General features: G+C 37.6%; 1 protein-coding gene across 1 annotated transcript in view; it reads right to left on the bottom strand.

Annotated features, from left to right (window-relative positions):
* Positions 1–12784, bottom strand: part of PDE4B (phosphodiesterase 4B) — a 435709-nt gene that overhangs the window by 382984 nt on the left and 39941 nt on the right. The window lies entirely within an intron of this gene.

Genomic DNA, 12784 nt, shown 5'->3' with positions numbered 1-12784 from the left:
TCCCTGGTAGGATTTAAAAAGTGTTATAGACATTATCATATTCATCTTTAAGTATTCCCTGTAAGGAGGGAAATTCCAACCTCACTGTGGCTCCTCAGCTTTTGTGCACAGTTCCCTGCTAGGTTACCTTTTGTCCACTTTCCCAAATTTAAATAAAGTAAAACTTCCTCCTGAAGGCCTATGGCAAGATTTTCAAAGCAAAGCGCAAACATAGTAAGAATAACATGAAGTTAGTTTCTGTTGATTAGTATATGTAACATTTCTTGGAAGAAAGACCAAGAACAATATATCACTGTCTCTATTTCCCTCTAGTAACCAGAATAAGGCTAGATCTAATTGGTTGGTTGTTTTTTTTTTTCCATTACAAAGTACAAAAACACACATAAAGGGAATAAACATTTGTTGAGGGATTATTTGTACTAAATGCTTGAGATATTATCTCATGTAATGCTTAAAATAATTCCATGATGTAGGTTTTCATATACAGAAAATTTCATAGAGAAAAAATTGAGTCTCGGATAGCTTAAGAAATTTACTCAGGGGCACCTGGGTGGCTCAGTCGGTTAAGCGCCCAACTTTGGCTCAGGTCATGATCACGCAGTTCATGAGTTTGAGCCCCGCGTCGGGCTCTGTGCTGACAGCTCAGAGCTTGAAGCCTGCTCCGGATTCTGTGTCTCCCTCTCTCTGCCCCTTTCCAGCTCATGCTGTCTATCTGTCTCTCTCTCTCTGTCAAAAATAAATAAACATTAAAAAAACCTTTAAAAAAAAAAAAGAAATTTACTCAAAATCAAAGCACTAACAATGATGCCCCTGAGGCTTTTCTGTCAATTATTCTTTGTTCTTTTCATTATACTACTGCTTCTCCAAGTGTGTCATTCCATAATTGGCACCACCAGCATCACTTTGGGTTATTTCCCAAAGTATATTCTGGACCTGTTTTTAAAGACTGCTACCTACTGAATCAGAAATCCTTAGGGTGGGACCCAGCAATGTGCCTTCATAAGTTTTCAACTGCTTGTGATGCACACTGAAGTTTGTAAACCATTGCATTCCACCATGTTTTTAGAGTTGATCTCATGGAATTCTAGCATATAATGAAACCAAAAGTAAAAAGGGGCAGACTTATATAGTTAGTAGGTCAAATTTCCTAAATATACATTTACTGAGTTAGGTAAATCTGCCTTCAGCTAAGATAGTGAGTGTGGCATTCTCAAATCCAGAAATGCTTAGGTCAGAATGACAAACAGATGTCATTATCTCAGGTGTGAAGTCAAATCGATTTGGTTGTAACTGCTTGAAACACCAAGATGAGATAAAGAGGTTTATGAGGCTGCATTCAGTGAGAAAGAAGGCCACAATCAATTAGTAATATCTGCCATGGGTCGGGGAAAAGGGAATGGCAGCACTCAACCAGTGTAGAGTGATCAACTGTGAGCTCCTCTAATTATGTTAATGACTGAATACAGTACTTCCTGTAGAAGGAGCCAGCTTAAAGATAGAATTTTAGAGATTGGGGGCCCACTGGAAATAATAGTGAGAACTTAATATAGAATTGAAGCAATTAATGATAATTACAAGCACAGTCTTGTTTTTTTATTTTTATTTTTTTCATTTTATTTATGTTTAGAGACAGCACAGCAGGAGAGAGGTGCAGAGAGAGAGAAAAAGAGAGAATCTCAAGCAGGCTACATGCTTAGCACAGAGCCCAATACAGGGCTCAACCCCACAACACCAGGATCATGACCTGAGCCAAAATCAAGAGTCAGATGCTTAACCGACTGAGACACCCAGGTGCCCCAAGCACAGTCTTATTTTTTGTAGTTGAACACACTACTCACTGATAATGGTTCTCAAGAACATCTTTGAGCTTATTAAAAGTATCCTATTGGAACATTAAATGCATGTTGCTGAATGAAAGAAGCCAGTCTGAAAAAGCCACATACGATACGATTCCAACTTTAGAAAAGGCAAAACTGTGGAGAAAATAAAAAGATCAGTGTGGGGAGAGATGGACAGGCAGAAGATCAAAGATATTTAGGGCAGTGAAAATACTCTAATAGTATAATTATGGATATATGGCACATTACATTTGTCCAAACCCACAGAATGTACCAAGACTACAGACTTTTGGAGAGCAATTAGTATACATTAATGCAAGTTCGTCCTTGGTAAAAATGTACTTCTCTGGTAAGTAATATTAATGATGGGGAAGGCTATGCATGTGTGAGGGCAGGGGCATATGGGAAATCTCTCTACTTCCCTTTCAATTTTATTGGAAACCTAAAATTATTCTTTAAAACTTAAGTCTTTGAATAACATAAAAGTATTCTCTTGCATCTATCTCTAAGTAGAGATTGGGAGGGAGGGCAATGATGATATAGACTTTCCATCTTTGCGACATAAAGATTATTCCAGCACTACATTTCTGCCCCATCCAGGTTTTGCATTGTTCTGTGTGTTCTATGGATTGTTTCAGATTTGTCTGATGTGTGAATGTATCTGACTCCCCATCTAAATGACATCTAAACTGTGACAAGCTACTTCAGACAGAGATCTTATTTTGTTTCTTTGTGTGCCTCCCACAGTATCTTCCTGCAATCTTCTGCTCATAATAGAACTTCAATATTCATTATAAAATAAGCTAACAATAAAAAGAAAATAGCTGCTAATTTCTAAGTGTCTACTGTATTCTAGTAGCTTCGCAGATATTACAGTACTTTTACAATATATATTTTCATCTCCTGTTGTACACTAACAGAAACTCATGTTCTAAGAAATAAGACTCAAAACTGGAAAACCAGTAATTCTTGAAGGCTTTATTCAGACCCAGTGCTGTCTCACACCAACATTTTTTCTCCAACTAGAATATCTTCACCAAAATCCAATTATTCTACAAAATAGAGTATGTATTTATTATTTGATACATAAATATACATATATAAATATAAAAATAGTCACTGCATTTGAAGACCTACTTTAGTAAACATAGATTTATTCATAATTACCTACGAATTAAAGCATTTCTCTGTCACCCATACACTTTCAGCTTACTTCTGTGGAAATGGACTATATTAAGGAATAATTCTGTGCGGCTTTCCAGTTAATGACAAAAGGGGTTTGGTTCTGGAGATGACATTTTTTCCAATATTGTCATTAGGTAATACTCAACGTTAGCTAGCCCTGGGTTTTCCTGGAAAAATAAGAGGGATAGATTTTTCAGCCAAAGGGACACTTTGCCCCTAGAACTTTACCTACATGCAATCAAAATAACGTACAAGACAAAATATTCGCTAGAGTAAAAATTCTCTAGGGCAACAATCTGTCACATTCAACTTGATGCATGACACAACGTAGGCATTCAATAAATGTTTGATCCTAAAGAAGTTAAAAAGAAGAGAGTGTGTTATTTTCTCCTCTCTTTACTTAAAAGGCAAGAGGACTAATAAGTTATGATTCATATAAATAAGGGGGGAAAAATGAAAATACTTTCCAGAAATGGCTGTGTAAATAACAGATAGTAAATCAGAGCTTATCAGATAGGATATGATCCCTTATGCCTTTCCCTTTACTTCTACTACTTTTGGTAAATAAAAGACCTTCAGGTGATTCTGTCTCATCCAATTCCACAGAATACCAGTGGAAGAATATCATCATTCTTTGGCCAGAGCCAGTTTTGATCCCAGACAGACTGATCTCGAAAATGACCATTCGTCCCTTCTTCAGGGAAATATTTAGGCTTGCCACAGCTCTTCTTAAGTACATTCTAGATCTATAAAACATTGATAAAAAAAAATAACCCTAAGGCCCAAAAAGCAGAGATACGTGGATTTCGTGAGAACTCAAGACCTGTAATAACCGCATAATCACAATGACAAAAAAACTCTGTGTGTAACTTAGCGAGATATGGTACTGTGGAGAACAATACAAACGTACCCAGCAGGCCATTTGAAGGAATTATCTCTGGCCTTTGAGGAGACTGACCATCTAAACAGCAAAATGATTTGTAAGACAACTGGAATCTGACTTATAATGTATGTGTCAAAACAGACCTGTATGTGAACGTGTAAGTGCATAAGTGCTTGGAAACTTAAAAATCAAACAAATCAGGTTAAAGGCAACAGAAAATCCAACAAATGTGTACTAATAACATTTTTTAAAGTTTTATTGTTTTGTTTTGTTTTGTTTTGTTTTGTTTTGTGTACCAGAGTCTCTCCCTAGCCTGGCTAGAAAGAATAGCGTGATTTTGTAACAGGAGAAGCAACGGTGGTGGATATTTCTTAGTAACACAGGTAATGGCTTTTATATTCACAAGATATGAGACAAGGCATTTAAAAGTCCAGAGGAAGAAGGGATTGTAACCTACTTTGTTTCATTATTGATTGTGATGCTCATTTCCAAAATCTCTCAAATTATGTGTTGTTATAGCTACAGGAATTTAGCAAAACACCTGCTCAGGCATTTCTGTAGATGATTATTTAGAGTTAGTCAATTCTGGCACTAATCATTCTCCCTCGTTTTTCTCTTGGTTTGCCAAAAACAGCTGCTAACCGCATCCTCTCTGAACACTGTCAGGGCCTATCATATTCCACTTTTAAAATAATTGGAATAAATGTCATTCCCAACACTTTCATTTCACTTCAACTACATATCATTCTCCCAACTCTGCCAATGGCTACATGTGTGCCATCAACTCTCTCCTTTATTTGCTGATGGATTCTTCCATGTAAGTCAGTCACATAAGGCTCTGCATGAAATGACTCCCTTAGAAATCTCCCCAGGATACCTACTACTATCTATTAATAGAAATGCCTAAATAAGTACCCAGCACCACATAGATTTTCATAGCTGAGGAAGGCAATGGCTGCTATTAACATGTCCGCTGCTTTCTAACAAATGCATTGGTACTTGAAAGAAAATTTAATGGAGATGTTTTATGCAGAAAAAGCACTCAAATTATTAAAGGACCAGCTGCCATTTCCTATGCACATAGTCATAATGTTATAAATTAAAGTACAAGAATTAGTCACCTATCTCAATTGCCAAGAATCTCGTCACTGGAGAATTAAGCAGATGAAGCCAAGATTTAGGTTCTGTGTGCCTATAGGTCTCACTATTTCTAGTTTCTCCCCCTCCATCTCCCACTACAATACCTTATCTTCCTGAACATATCGACCTGGCCATGACATACTCTTGCTTTATCAGTCTCAAGATCCCAGGCACATGAGAGATAAATTCCAATCCCTTTAGCTAATGCTTCCCTTTTCTTATCCTAAAAAAGTAATATATTCTTCTGTGGCAAACCCAAGCCAAGACCCTGTTCTGCCTGGCCCAGGGCTTTCTTTCAGCCTCATTTCCTGCCAACGCTCCTCAAACACTCCTCATAGCCATGTACTCAGTCCTCCAGCTGCACGTTTTCACACTTCCATGCATTTAATCACTCCTGCTGCTTGTTATGCTTGTAATGTTCTTCTCCCTCCTCTCCACCAAGAAAATTCCACTCAGAACCCCAGTAATCACTTGATTACCCTACTCTTGGAAGATTTCACTGACACCTCCGGGTTGATTTCCCACAACCTCTGGGTATTTCCATTGTCCTCAATAGGTATCTTTACCATAACATTTATTATGTTATGTACTTGTTAATTATATATTAACATATCAATTTTTCTTAGTTGGCTGTGAATTCCATGAGAATATGGTCAGTGTCTCAACGGTCTTTATACTCGAAATTTCTACCAAGGCGTAAGGCCCACATTCGACAGTAACTTTGGGCTGGTTAAGTGAATAAAGTATGGATCTCAGAATATTTAACAGCAACATATCATACCAGTATCTCCAGTCAATAATCCTCCATTGCATATATCTCTCTTCTGCAAAGCCTCACAGGAAAGAGCAGAGTCCAGCCCCTACCACTGAACATATATTCCAAAGTGCATGTCCCATTGTTAAATTTGTATTGCCAGCTTCATAAAAAAGAACAGAATCTTTATGACCCTTAGAGCACAGCTAACTTACATAAAAGTTATTTGTTACTTCTCACAAAATTTTAGTGATATCCATACAGTTAAATCAGTTTGAATGCCTGCTACAGTGAAGAGTACAATAAAGATTTGTTGAATAAGTAAATAAATAAATAAACAAAATTGTTAATGCATATAAAAATAATGCCTTAGGGGCACCTTGGTGTCTCAGTCAGTTGAGCATCTGACTCTTGATTTCAGCTCAGGTCATGATCCCAGGGCCATGGGATCAAGCCTACATGCATCAGGCTCCATGCTGACCATGTTTAAGATTCTCTTTCTCACTCTGTCCCCCTCTCCTCTACTGATGCTCTGTGTCTCTTAAAAAAAAGGGATGCTTTAGTTTGAAGATGTAAAGTAAAAGGCATTCATACACTGTTTACTTTACCTAAGAAAGTTAAATAATGAAATGAACCTTCAAGATTAATATTTAGAAGTCTTGTGAGTCTAAAATGGTTTCTGACAAAGTCCTATCTGTTCTGGCTCAGACGTGCATTAAGATGAAAAATTAGTATGCACTAGAAGAGTACTATCAAACAATAATACTGAAATAGCAATTCAAAGCAAACTATAAAAGGATCTAATGAAAACAAAGGAGAAAAGGAGAATTAAAGAAAAAATCTCTACTATAACCTAAACTTATTTCTTTTTTAATGTTTTTGAAAATCACAGTAATAAAGTGATTGATACTTACGGGCAAAAGTGTAGAAATATATCACTGCAAATGTTGTCATAAATCTAAATTTTAAAGATGTTGATAAAATTTCAGTAATGTATAATATAATGCAGTAGATCTTTTCAAGAAAGATGGTGTTTATATAATTTACAATATAACATGTATATATATATATATATATATATATATATATATATATATATATGTATGTATGTATTTTAGAGAGAGAGAGAATAGGGGAGGGGAAGAGAGAGATTCCCAAGCAGGCTCTGCACTGTCGGGGCTCTGATGTGGGGCTCGAACTCACGAACTATAAGATCATGACCTCAGCCGAAGTAGGACACTTAACCGACTGAGCCACCCAGGCACCCCTTGATATACTTTAAAAATGGTTTCTCAACTAAACAAGTGGCTAGGATAGCCAACAGTTAATTGATTCCCTAGCAAATTAAGAGAGCTAATGCCTGAAAACAGGCCTTTCATGCTGTGTATGGCAGCAATTAGTGTTACTCATCAAGTATCCCAGGTGTCTTCCTCTTAGGAAGATGGTAAGATAGCAATTTCCGGCCCACTTGTGAGACTATGCAGCATGTGATTAATTATGACCAATGGGTTTGTAACTGGATGTAACTAAACTAGTTATTGCCAGGGTGAGACCTTCCAGAGCTCTCTGGGTCCTCCTGCACTTCTCATGAAGGTGTCTGAGATGGTGGCTGCTCTCAGCCTTCTGAGTCCCAGAAGGATTACAATCTAATTACATCTAGTTCATCAGTTTCCAAGATGAATGTGTAGTGTGAGCAAGAAAAAGATCTATAGTGTTTTAGCCTCTGCGAGTTTGGAGTTTTCTGTTATAACAGCATAACCAGCCTATCCTGACTTACTCTGAGAAAGTGAGGTATTTCCTGGGTAAAACCAGGTGGAATATTTTAGTACATCTGCAATTAGGTCAAAGTAATAAAGATGTGTATGCTGTGCCCAAATGTGACTATGATTATTTTAGTATACTTGCTCCCATTTTATTCAAGTGTAGAGATGATCTGCATCAAGAAAAATTTTATAGTACAAGAAAAATGTAAGTTGAGTCATAATTACATGACAATATGCCTTCACTGTAAGTCACTAAAACATTCCTTCTAATCGTTAGTTTACTCTAATACACTGAAAATATGACCACTTATAAAATACAATTTATAAACTGCATTTTAAACATACGTCTACATTGTAACATGAAGTATATTCTTTATGTCACTAAAAAGCTAAAAACACTAAATTTGTCACTGTTCTGGTCTGTTCAAACAATTAACAAGGCAATCTTTCTGAATTTGTCTCATCAAAGAGAGCCCTCTGATAATAAACAATTTCCCAATAAGAATAACTTATTACTACAAGATCATATTTTAAACAAGGAGTAAAAAATTTTTAAATGTACTCGGTCACGTAGGAGGACACACAACTCACTCACTGGAAGGAAGGACCCCAAGGCCAGGGACTGTGTGTGTGCTGTTTGCAGACCTACCCTGTATGACATAGCACAATGCCTGACACACAGAGAAGACATTCAATAAGCATCTGTGGAAAACATTAATAAATACATGAGCTTTAGCAATGGGGAGAGAAAGGGGGGGAAAAGTGTTAAAATTTTAGGAACTTAAATGTTAAAGAAGCTCCCTTTCAAGTTAATCGAGTCCAATCCCCTTTAATAAACAGGTACATGGAGCCACAAAGAGAAGTCATACATTGACCTAATAAAAGAGCTGGGATTATAACCCAAGTGACTGGTCTCTGACAAATATGTTGTCCTTCACACCATTCTATTCAACAGTACAGATTGGAGACTTCTAGATAAGCACATTTTCAAGCTTTATCAAGTATGCATACTTTGGGGGAGTGCCTATTATGTGTCAGGCAGTATGCTGACTACTTGAATAAGATATGATGTTTGCTTTATAGAAATGTATGCATGGTTACCTTGATCCAACAATTGGGAACTGTCATGGTTGACAATGTTTATATTCCAACTGAATTTTTCCCCTGTTAGATAAACTGTTAAAGAATGTTGTCTTGGATTTATGGGAAATAAAGATAGCCATTTCTAAGTAAAAAAAGCTGACAAGATTCCTGGAAATGATCCTCGCTGTTTAACATTTAAATCTATAAAAGTATCTAATGTGGTTTGCTCCATATAAAATATATTTAATTTTTATTTCAAGGATGCCATCTTTCTGTACTGGATTTACTTTGACAACAATATGTGCTTTGTAACCCTTTGAGAATAGGATCCTGCACCAATTTCACTGAAGTTTGTAACCACAGACTAGGCAAAGCTGAATTCTAATTAATAGTACAGTAAAAGCTTTGTTCTCCTTGCTCAGTGGGGGAATGAGATGCCTTAACTCTTTAAGCAGGAATCATTTCATGTTACCCAAGGTGTTCTCATTCTTCTAGATTACTTTTGCTTCCTTTTCTAAAACCTAACCCTAAACAAAAGGGCAGGAATTGAGTGAATTATTCAGATGTCTCTGCTCCATAAGTTCAGCACATATGGATGCCTCCTTTTATAGTTAATTGTGTATTACTATCCCCATCAAAATCCAGAAAACTTACTGAGAATAACTTCTCTTTTAACTAACATAGTCAAGTATGTTCAAGGGAGTAAAACAGAACACAATGAACAATGTAAATAGGAAATGAAGCGATATTATTTGAATCATTCAATCCAGGTATAAGCACCTAATAGGTCATGTTGGTATTTATATATTTCTAATCACACAACACACAACACACACACACACACACACACACCACTCACACACACACATATGTAAATGTTACAAAGTTTTGTAGCTGTTTTTCACTACTTACTAATATATTCTGAATATCTTTCCACAGCAGCAAATATTTTCTAAAACATGGTTTTAAACGGTCTGATAGCAATCAGAAATTAAATCAAGATCATTGATTAGACATGTAGAATTTTTACTCCTTTTTAGAATTTTAAGCAATGCTTTCACAAACACCTTTATATATACTACTCTATGAATATCTATTTAGACTCGTGTCATTTTACGTCAGCAAGGACATTAATGGACACATTGTGGGCACATAAAATTTTGTGGTGAATTGGTTGTCACACTATGATTTATAAGGGTTAATTTCTCTTGTCATAACTAAAAGTACCAAGAGTGGTCAATCTTGATCGTCTTGATTCTAATGCATGTCTACTGAAAGCTGACACTTATCGTCTTTAGTTACAAGTGTGACTTTGTACCTTAATTTTTATAGTACTTTAGAATAATTTCCCTTGGAAAAACTGTTATTATTTAACCATTTTATTGGTCAGCACATAAACTGGGAAGCTTTTTTAAAATAAACAACTATTTAAGCAATTCACTTAAAAAGGACACTGGTCGTACAAGGTATAGGCATTTTGCTTGATTCACTTTAGCTGGGAACTGCTGGAAAAGACTGTGTATGTGTGTGTTTATGAGCACACATGTGCCTGACGTGGAAGAAATTCTGGCCCAGTAAACGTGCAATATCAATCACTTAACATTAATACATTTAGGATTTTCAGAAGAAATGTCTTCCAGTCTTATCTCTGTTCAAAAACAAGGAAATGTGCTTATAGAAAACTGGTAGAAACTGAATTCTTCTATTTCACCAATCTCTAAGAATGTATAAAAGACCTTTACATGTAAGTAAAAATAGGGCTAAAAGGAAGGAAAAAAGAAAAGAAAAATCTAGATTCCAGGTGAGAATGTATTTTGCGCAATTCAGGCTTAACTAATAGGTTCAGGTGATCAGTTTATTTCTACGACAGGTTGGAAGATTCCGGTTTGGGGGAAGGTAAAGATTGTGTTATTTGAAGAATAAGAATCAGTATGGCGGCACTTGCCTCAGGGCAATGTGAACAAGCCAAGGAGAAGCACTGATCAGGCAGTACCCATGTGGCCACAGGGTAAGACCATCTCATAACTGAATTCATAAACTTCATTTTCTGCTTATGGCTACAGTTTGACAGGGAATGGTGTGTTCACAACAATCAGATCTCTGTGAGAATGTCAGTGCCCGGGTCTCAAAATCCCCTGAGAGGCTGTGTTTGCTGTCACAAAGGTGCTTTCCCACTGCTGGCAGGCAAACTGTAAACCACAGCTGGGTAACCTTCCTGCGGGGGAGCCAATGAGTGACACCCGAAGCACTAATTAAGCAGTTGTTTACTGACTATGGTACATCCCTCACTGTGCTGGGCACACGGGAAAGGAACAGGGAAGCTTCAGACAAGGAGCTCGAATGGACAGCAGAGTTCCACTGCCTACAGTTGGGAGTCCAAATGCACTACTGTTCTAATCAGCACTTTGGGGGTTGCAAAGATCACCTATGCTCAAAACCCTAAGTACAAATAAAAGGGTGGGGACCTGGGGGCAAGAGTATTTTAGGGAGGGCAGAATGCATCAAGGGTGTGCTGGAGTTGGAGAAAGTGGACTGCTAGATATTCAGGATTTTTTCAAACTGGTTGATAACACATTGGGAGTTTAGAGTCAGCCATGGTGGGAGTATTTACACCACAGATACTGGAAAACTTCACAAATCAAATCTTGGTCTATCATTGTTGTTGTCATTGTTATCTTCTGGAGAGCAAGTTGTCAAACATGTCCTACCACAACTGCATACATCCTAGTTTATGACTGTAATTTTCCTTTCTATGCCTGCAATTATTTACAGAGTCCACTTTTACTCTCTAAAGTATGCCAGTTTGAATAATAAACTATATGATCCCGGGGCGCCTGGGTGGCTCAGTCAGTTAAGCGTCTGACTTCGGCCCAGGTCATGAATCTCACGGTTCGTGGGTTCGAGCCCCATGTTGGGCTCTGTGCTGACTGATCGGAGCCTGGAGCCTGCTTCAGATTCTGTGTCTCCCTCTCTCTCTGCCCCTCCCCTGCTCACACTTGCTCTCTCTCTGTCAAAAATAAGAATAAAAAATAAAACTTAAAAAAACTTATGATCCCCCTAATTTTAGGATACGAAGATCTCTGGGATTCAGGATAGGAAACAGACCTACCACGGGAGGCCTAAAGAACTGGGGACTGTAAATGCAGCTGAAACGGAGGGGCAATGGTCTCTGGTTCTTTTTCTCAGAGACCACATGATGTTCCATCTTTGCTCATCTCTACACTTCATTTTTCTCCTTCTAAAGACACTCCCTACGCAGTTTTGACATGGCCTTAAATAACTTACCGAGCCTTTCAGTTTGGATAACCTCCCTATTTCAGGGCCATCTATGGAGTAGCAATAGTCTTGGTATCCTTGCCTCAAAGTCTTAAAGGAGAGAATCAGATTCAGCCAACTCATCTGTTTGGGGCAAGTCACACAACTCGTATGTCCCTAGTAAGAGAGATCCTGCTGCATTGAGTTGGGGCTCCCTCTAATTAATTCTAATTAATAGTACAGTAAACCAGCCATACTAACCAGCCACGGTTAAGAGGTGTCCTATGTCACAGCAGCAGACCCTCTCTAGCATTTGTGGGCACAAGAACATATCTATTACACTTAGTGTTACAGATTCTTCAGCCTCATTTAACTGTTTGCCATTTCCTGCAGAGACCATGCCCTTCCAACCCTTCATACCTTTGTTTCTGCCAGAAGATTCTCCACTCCCCCCCCCCCAACTCCTGCTCCCTTAAGGAACTCATCCTCATCCTCCACTGCACATGTCACATGGCATCCCCTCTTGTTTTGTAGCTTTCCACAACCCCTCCTACATCATTATGTATTTTCCTCTCATTCATTTTCTCACTGAGTTACCCTGCAGCCTGCACTTCCAAACACAACAAAGTCTCACCAACTTACTAGATATGTTACCTCAGGAACGCTATTTAGATTCTTTGACTAATAGGAGATGATTATATTTATTCGGTAGGGTTGTCAGGTCTAAGACACAGCAAATGGAAAGAATTAATTGTTACCATTATCCTTAGTATGGACACCTTTAAGAGAGGAGTCATAAGATCCTAATATTATAATAGATATTATCTCCCAAAAAGATAATGAATTATGGAGGAAAACCATTGGTTTGCATGGTTTGCCTGGT

This window comes from Panthera leo, chromosome C1, assembly GCF_018350215.1.
Source record: "Panthera leo isolate Ple1 chromosome C1, P.leo_Ple1_pat1.1, whole genome shotgun sequence".
NCBI classification, from domain to species: Eukaryota; Metazoa; Chordata; class Mammalia; order Carnivora; family Felidae; genus Panthera; species Panthera leo.
This window is presented reverse-complemented; position numbering and strand designations above follow the sequence as displayed.